Source organism: Triticum aestivum, chromosome 4B (assembly GCF_018294505.1).
Source record: "Triticum aestivum cultivar Chinese Spring chromosome 4B, IWGSC CS RefSeq v2.1, whole genome shotgun sequence".
Taxonomy (NCBI): domain Eukaryota; kingdom Viridiplantae; phylum Streptophyta; class Magnoliopsida; order Poales; family Poaceae; genus Triticum; species Triticum aestivum.
In genome coordinates, this window is record NC_057804.1 from 81,089,528 (window position 1) to 81,097,148 (window position 7,621).

Below are 7,621 nucleotides of genomic sequence, written 5' to 3' on the forward strand. Positions count from 1 at the left end.
CCGCTTTTTTTAGGATCACCTCCACCGCTTAAGTATATCCATCAATCTCTCTTTCTCATCCCCATCTATCTGCATCTGTGCTTCACACATATGCACAAAGCGAAAGAGAGAAAAAGAGAGAGTGGAAGACACGGAGCTATCGTGTGAGAAGAGCGAGCGAGCGAGCAGCCCAGCAAGCTCAACGACCACTTCAGGGGCCAGAGGCGGAGGAGGTGTGGTGCAGTGCGCACTGGGAGGCAGCATGGCCATGAAGGGCGCGGCTGGTCGTGCTTGCCGGGGAAGTAGGGGCCCTGAACAGCGCCGGGGATTCAGGCGTGGGGCGTGCCAGGAGCCTGAGGGGCGATGGCGTGGAGGATCTCAAGGGGTGCATGGATCTGGGGTTCGATTTGCAGCAGCAGAACCCCCACCCCTCCAACCCCGCCGGTGAGCCAATTCCTCCCCGTGCTTCTCCCTCCCATCCCTACTCACTAGTCTCATCTCTCTCTCTCCCCTCACCCTCTCTCTTTCTCAAACAGGAAGCAACACAACTCCACCACAACAATTGTATCGCCCGCGTCAAGTCGCCAGAACCTGTGGACCAACGCGCGCCGTTGCGACCTTGCACCCTCGTCCGACCTTCTCCGCTCCTAGATTTGGTTTGGGCCACAACTGTGATTATTGCCTATCGATTGTGCTTGTTTGATTTGGAGCTCCCTTCGCTCCCTCTTCCCTCTTGCGGGATTAATTGCTTCATTCTGTTTCCCTCCTACGCTTCTTGATTTATGATGCGGCAAAGTCGCGTGCGTATATAACTTGATTGAATTGGTTGCACAGGAGCGAGGTGGGACTAAATCACGACATGGAGATTGAGAAGGTTACAACGAAGGAGGTAGGAGAGGACTCGCGGCGGCGGACAGGGTCACAGCGGCGCCGTTGCTGGAAAGCGAGCGCCTGGACAAGATAAAACAGAGGATTGCGGATTGAATTCTTACAAATGTAGTTTTTTTTTGTAAAAAGCGAAATATTTTCTCAGATTCACTCAAAAAGGGACTGTGGGTTGAATTTTCAGAAAACACAAGGACTTTTCTGTAAAAACACAAACGACGTATGACCAGAAGTAATCACCGCTTTATTATTAGGGAGAGATAATAAAAGGTTATTGCTTATGGCAGTACGTCATTAAAATTGCCCCCAAAATTACAAAACATTACCCACCAATGCCACATATAAGTGACAAAAAACATTCTGCAGGGAATCCCTGCCTAGGCCTGCCCAAGCATAAGGACCTACTATACTGCACCCTGCGCGCTGGAGAAGACACAACTCACCCGTTCAGGCCGACCCATGTGCGGCATGTTTCTTTAGTTTCGTTTTATTTTCTTTATTTTTCTATTTCATTTTTTTTATACTTCAAATAATTTGGAACTTCAAAAAACTTTTGAAATTTAAAAACTGAGAATTTTGAAATAAAATGTTCAAGAAAACATAAAATGGTTGTGAATTCAAAAAATACTCGGGATTTTTCTAAAAATGTTCACATATTCAACAAAAATGTTCGCAATTTCGATTTTTTTTCTCACAAAATCAATAAATGTCTATGATTTTGAAAAAAAATCATGTTTTAAAAATTATTAATGAAATTGAACAAAATGTTTGCTAATTCAAAAAATGTTCATGCATTTAAAAAAATATCCTAATTTTTTTTAAACAGTTCAAGAATTACAAAAGGGTTTATTGATTCATAAAATGTTTGCTAATTCAGAAAATGTTCGTGAATTTTCAAAAAAAATCCACCAATTTGAAAAATATGTTCGTCTATTCAAGAATTGTTCGCCTATTCAAAAGAAAATGCTTAAAACCGTTTGTAATATAAAAAAGTGTTCACAATTTTTCAAAAATGTTTGTAAATAGTAAAAAATGGTCATTATTTTTAAAAATGTTCCCAAATTTGTAAAAATATTCACGAATAATCGAATGTATGCAGTAAAACAGTAATGCTTATGAGCCTTTGTAACTATATATCTCCGTGAATTTTGAAGAATTAACTGCCGGGGTGCATTAGAATTTTATAGTATGCATTCTAAAAAACATTTCTTGAAATTCCAAATAATTCTTTGAATTACCAAAAAAATTGACAACCATGATATTTTTTTTTCAAAATTTGAACATTGCTTCAATTTTTGAATAAATTTATAAAAAGAAACATTTTCTTGCATTTGTGAACAAATTTTCAAAATTATGCGATGAGATGTGAAGAATATGTTGTCATCGCCAAAAGAGATTATGGATTTTTTCTCCTGTTGCAACGCAATGGCCCTTTTGCTTGTATTCTTCAAAATCCACATGAAGTGGGATACAATGTTGGTCGTGGGGCTGGCCATACCAAACATTGCGACCAGGACCTCTCAAGCAAAAATTTACCTCAGTTATGTGCTTCATAACTTGTAGCACGACCTTCAAAAAGAAAATTACATTGGAAATTTGATGCTTGGAGCTTGATCTCACTTATGATTGCTCCGTATGTACCCCTGGCATTCTTGGTGATGTTCGATATTACTTGCTTGTAGTCTAACGTTGTGATGAGGTTGTGTATATGCAGATCTTCTACTAGGGAAAGTGCTTCTCTACAGGCTATAACTTCCAAGGTAGCAGGGTCAAGAACTCCCTCGATGACATGGGCCGAGATCCCAATGTAGTTGCCGTCTCTGTCCCTACAGACAGTCGCTCCTCCTCCTCCCCTTCCGCTCAACACTCCAGCATCGACATGGATCTTGTGGTAACCCACCTGGGGCCTCTTCGGAACTCTTCGAGTTGTTGCATGATATATGCCCCCCTTCTGGGATGTTGTGCTATTTCTGACCTATGATGTTGAGGTCATCTATGAATCTGGTGACAAAACTATGGGTCATCTGTGGACTTTGGAAAACTGCCTCATGAATGGCCTTCCGCCTAGCATGCCAGGTAGGCCATAACATCACCGCAAGAAGAACAAGCTGGTCATGCGGGAGCATTTCCATCAAGTTGAATAGCCATTGTTTCGCACTAGGCTCGGTTATGTTTGTGATTTTATGTGTTAAATCTTCATCTGATAACACCCATACACTCCTAGATGTCGAGCATTCCAAGAGGGAGTGGCACCATGAATCCTACACACCACATAGGCTGCATTGGTTGTAGTCAGTCATATGCCTGTGTGCTCTTACATCATTGTTTGGTAGAGAGTGTTTTGATAATCTCCATAAGAACATTCTGATCTTGGTTGGGACACTAGTTTTCCATAGCGACTTCCATGCCCCCTCTTTTGCATTGGAACTTGATGGTCTGGCTGATCCCTGTAGCCATGCCTCCCTGCGCTGCTTTGTTGCTACTAGCATCTTATATGCCAACTTCACCGAAAAACGCCATGCTTCTCATGATTTCATGCCCAAATGTCTTGGATATTCCGGGTGCATAATGGTATACCAAGTATAACATGGGCATCCATTGGCATGAACACCACTTCCACTAGCTGCCTGTTCCAAGTTGCCGACATGTTAACTATGAGTTCAGTCTCCATAGTCGGTGGATTCGGCCCAATACAACCATATGGACGTAGCATCTCGTCTCTCGGCAGCTAGTTATCATTCCAAATGTTGGTTGTAGCCCCATTCCAATGCGTTTAATCAACCCTTTTCTAGAGTGTCTCTTCTTCAATCAAAGCTCTCCATACCCGACTCGGATGCCCTCCCAGCGAAGCTTCAAGTATGTCTGAATTAGGGTAGTAGATGCTTTTGAGAAAGCGGGCACCAAGAGTCTCCAGTGTCTGCAGTAGGTGCCATGCCTGTCTAGCTAGCATGGCTAGGTTAAAAAAAGCTCAAGATCTTTGAATCCTAGCCCCCCATCCCTTTAGGCTATGACATAGTTTTTCAAGTGACCCAATGTGGCTTGCGCTTCCCATCCTTACTGCCCCACCAGAATTTCCTGGTCATCATGTTCAGGTGTTCACATAGCCCTCTTGGGAGCTTAAAGCATGACATGGAAAAAACTGGGATGGCGTGTGCAATAGATTTCACAAGAACTTCTTTGTCAGCCGTTGACATGGTGCTCTCTATCCACCCATGGACCTTGCTCCATAATCAATCCTATAAATATTTGAAGGCACCATATTTTGAGCTTCTGATATCATACGACATCCCCAAATATTTCTCATTGAGAGTTTCACTAGGAACATTTAAGACATCTTTGATTTCCCGCCTCACCGATTCAGGTACTCCCTTGCCGAAAAAACAGAAGATTTGGAATAGTTGATGCGCTGCCCTATTGCGTGGCAATAGGTATCCAAAACATGGTACACCTCGTTAGCCCCCACACTGTTTTCCTTGAAAAACAACAAGTTGTCATCAGCAAATAGGAGATGGTTCACCGGTGGCGCCGAAGGAGCAACCTGCAGACCATGCAAATTGGATGACTCACTTTTAGATTTCAAAAGGCACGATGGCCCCTCTGATGCTAACAAGAACAAGTATGAAGATATCGAGTCCCCTTATCTGATTCCTCATGATGGTTTAAATTGTTGGAGTTTCTTAACATTGAACATGACAGAATTTTACCGTGGTTACCAGACTCATAACAATATGCACCAATCTCTCTGTAAACCCCAGTTTAATCATTATGGCCCTCAAATAGGACCATTCCACTCTGTCATAAGCCTTCATCATGTGAAGTTTAAGACCACATGCTTGATGTTTCTTTGCCTTATTCCTCTTCATAAAATGCAAGCACTCATAAGCTGTGATGACATTGTCAGTAATCAATCTACCTGGCACAAAAGCTGACTGCTCCTCTGATATAATATCAGGTAAAACTACCTTTACTCTGTTGGAGATCACCTTTGATGTTATCTTATAGAGAACATTGCAGAGACTAATTGGGCGAAATTGAGACAAGAGAGTTGGATTTTTTACCTTGAGAATAAGAACCAGAACAGTCTCATTGATGCACTTAGCCGACTCAGCTCCTTCTACAATTTTCAAAACCACCTTGGTGACGTTGTCACCACACACATCCCAGTGATGCTGAAAAAAGTGCGCAGGGTAGCCACCCGACCCCGACGCTTTTATGGGGAACATTTGGAACAAGGTAGTCTTTACCTCCACTTGACTATATGGAGCATCCAACATTTCAGTCATGACCTTTGTGACTTTATTAGGTACCATATCAAGGACCTGTTCCATATTGTGAACCCCCTCTGAAGTATAGAGTTATTCATAACAAGCAGTTGTCATGTTCTCCATCTCTAGAACATTTTTCGTCATCTATCCATCAGGTCTCATTAATTATTTAATTTGAGTTTTCCTTCATATACGATTAGCCCTGAGATGGAAGAAATATGTGTTCTTATCACCATGCATCAACCACTCTATACGCGCTCGCCGATGCCATAAATTTTCCTCCCCGTGGTATAATTCAGTCAGCCCGTCAATGTTTTTTATTTCTGCATGCGTGGGGCCAGATCTGTTTGGGATCTCCCGCTGCTCCTGTAGCTCCTTTTTCAGGCGCGTCATGTCGCGCTGCACATTCCTAAAATGCATTCAATCCCAAGTGGATAGATTGGCCGACAACTCCTCAAGCTTATTGCTGAGCGACTTAACTGAATCACCGCTAGCACTATTGCATTTGCCCCCACTACTGACACTAGAGACGGGCCCCGCTCCCAGCACAATTCATATTTAAACGATCGCGGGACCTTGTTGTTGCATGCATGCACGTCCGAAAATCGAACCAGGATGGGTACGTGATTTCTTGTAGCTATACTCTTGTGCTCAAGGATTGCAGTGGGGAAGGCGATGGACCACGTTGGGTTGGCCACGCCCCTATCCAATCTGACCCTGGTAAATGTACCTCCTGCAACCCTCTTCTCGAATGTCCATTTGATGCCAGAATAGCCAATATCTGATAGACCACAAGTGTCTAGAGCATCCCGGAAAGCATCCATTTGAGCTTGACTTCACTGCTCCACCCCATCATGCTCGTGCCCATGTAATGCCTCATTGAAATCACCTAGGACTAATGTCTGCTAGAACTATGTCGGTATTTCCCCAAAGAGCAAGGGATGATGCAATATAGAGACGGTAGGTATTTCCCTCAGTGATGAGACCAAGGTTATCGAACCATTAGGAGAACCTCCTCACACCACGTAAACTACACCTGCACACAAATAACAAATACTCGCAACCCAACATGTTAAAGGGGTTGTCAATCCCTTTTGGGTACGACGCCTCAAGATTGGCAAATAACGTGAGGTAAAAGTGGTAGATAGGATAAATAGATCACAGAACAAATAAATTGCATCAAGGTATTTTTGTATTTTTGGTTTAATAGATCTGAAAATAAATGCAAAGGAAAATAGAACGCAAAGGCAAATATGATGAAAAGAGACCCGGGGGCCGTAGGTTTCACTAGTGGCTTCTCTCGAGAAAAATAGCAAATGGTGGGAAAACAATTATTGTTGGAAAATTGATAGAACTTCAAATAATCATGACGATACCCAGGCAATGATCATTATATAGGCATCACGTCCAAGATTAGTAGACCGACTCCTGCCTGCATCTAATACTATTACTCCACACATCGACCGCTATCTAGCATGCATCTAGTGTATTAAGTTCATGGAGAAACAAACTAATGCAATAAGAACGATGACATGATGTAGACAAGATCTATTTATGTAGATATAGACCCCATAATAGATCCCATCTTGTTATCCTTAATGGCAACAATACATACGTGTCGTTTCCCCTTCTGTCACTGGGATCAAGCACCGTAAGATCGAACACATCACCAAGAACCTCTTCCCATGGCAAGATAAATAGATCAAGTTGGCCAAACAAAACCCAAATATCAGAGAAGAAATACAAGGCTATAAGCAATCGTGCATATAAGAGATCAAAGAAGACTCAACTAACTTTCATGGATAAAAACGTAGATCTGACCATAAACTCAAAGTTCATCGGATCCCAACAAACACACCACAAAAAGGCTTACATCATATGGATCTCCAAGAGACCATTGTATTGATAATAAAAAGAGAGAGAGAGAGGAAGCCATCTAGCTACTAACTACGGACCCGTAGGTCTACAAAGAACTACTCATGCATCATCAGAGATTCACCAATGGAAGTGGTGAACCCCTCCATGACGGTGTCTAGATTGGATCTGGTGGTTCTGGACTCTGCGGCGATTGGAATTGATTTTCATCGAATCCCCTAGGGTTTCTGGAATATTGGGGTATTTATAGAGCAAAGAGGCGGTTCAGGGGGCACCCGAGGTGGGCACAACCCACCAGGGCATGCCTGGGCCTCCTGGCGTGCCCTGGTGGGTGCTACCCCCCTCGAGGCAACCCAGGTGCTTCCTTGGCCCATTGGATATCTTTTGGCCCAAAAAAATCCTTAAGAAGTTTCGCTGCGTTTGGACTCTGTTTGATATTGATTTCCTGCGATGTAAAAAACATGCAGAAAACAACAACTGGCACTAGGCACTATGTCAATAGGTTAGTACAAAAAAATGATATAAAATGACTATAAAATGATTGTAAAACATCCAAGAATGATAATATAACAACATGGAACAATCAAAAAATATAGATATGTTGGAGACGTATCAGC

The 7,621-nt window shown here is 42.6% G+C and overlaps 1 long non-coding RNA gene across 1 annotated transcript; it reads left to right on the top strand.

The window, feature by feature from the left end:
- Positions 1-1,047, top strand: LOC123094504 (uncharacterized). The gene is made up of 3 exons (XR_006445855.1): positions 1-423; positions 516-635; positions 814-1,047. It is a non-coding gene; the product is annotated as an uncharacterized lncRNA (long non-coding RNA).
- The last annotated feature ends 6,574 nt before the right edge of the window (positions 1,048-7,621 follow it).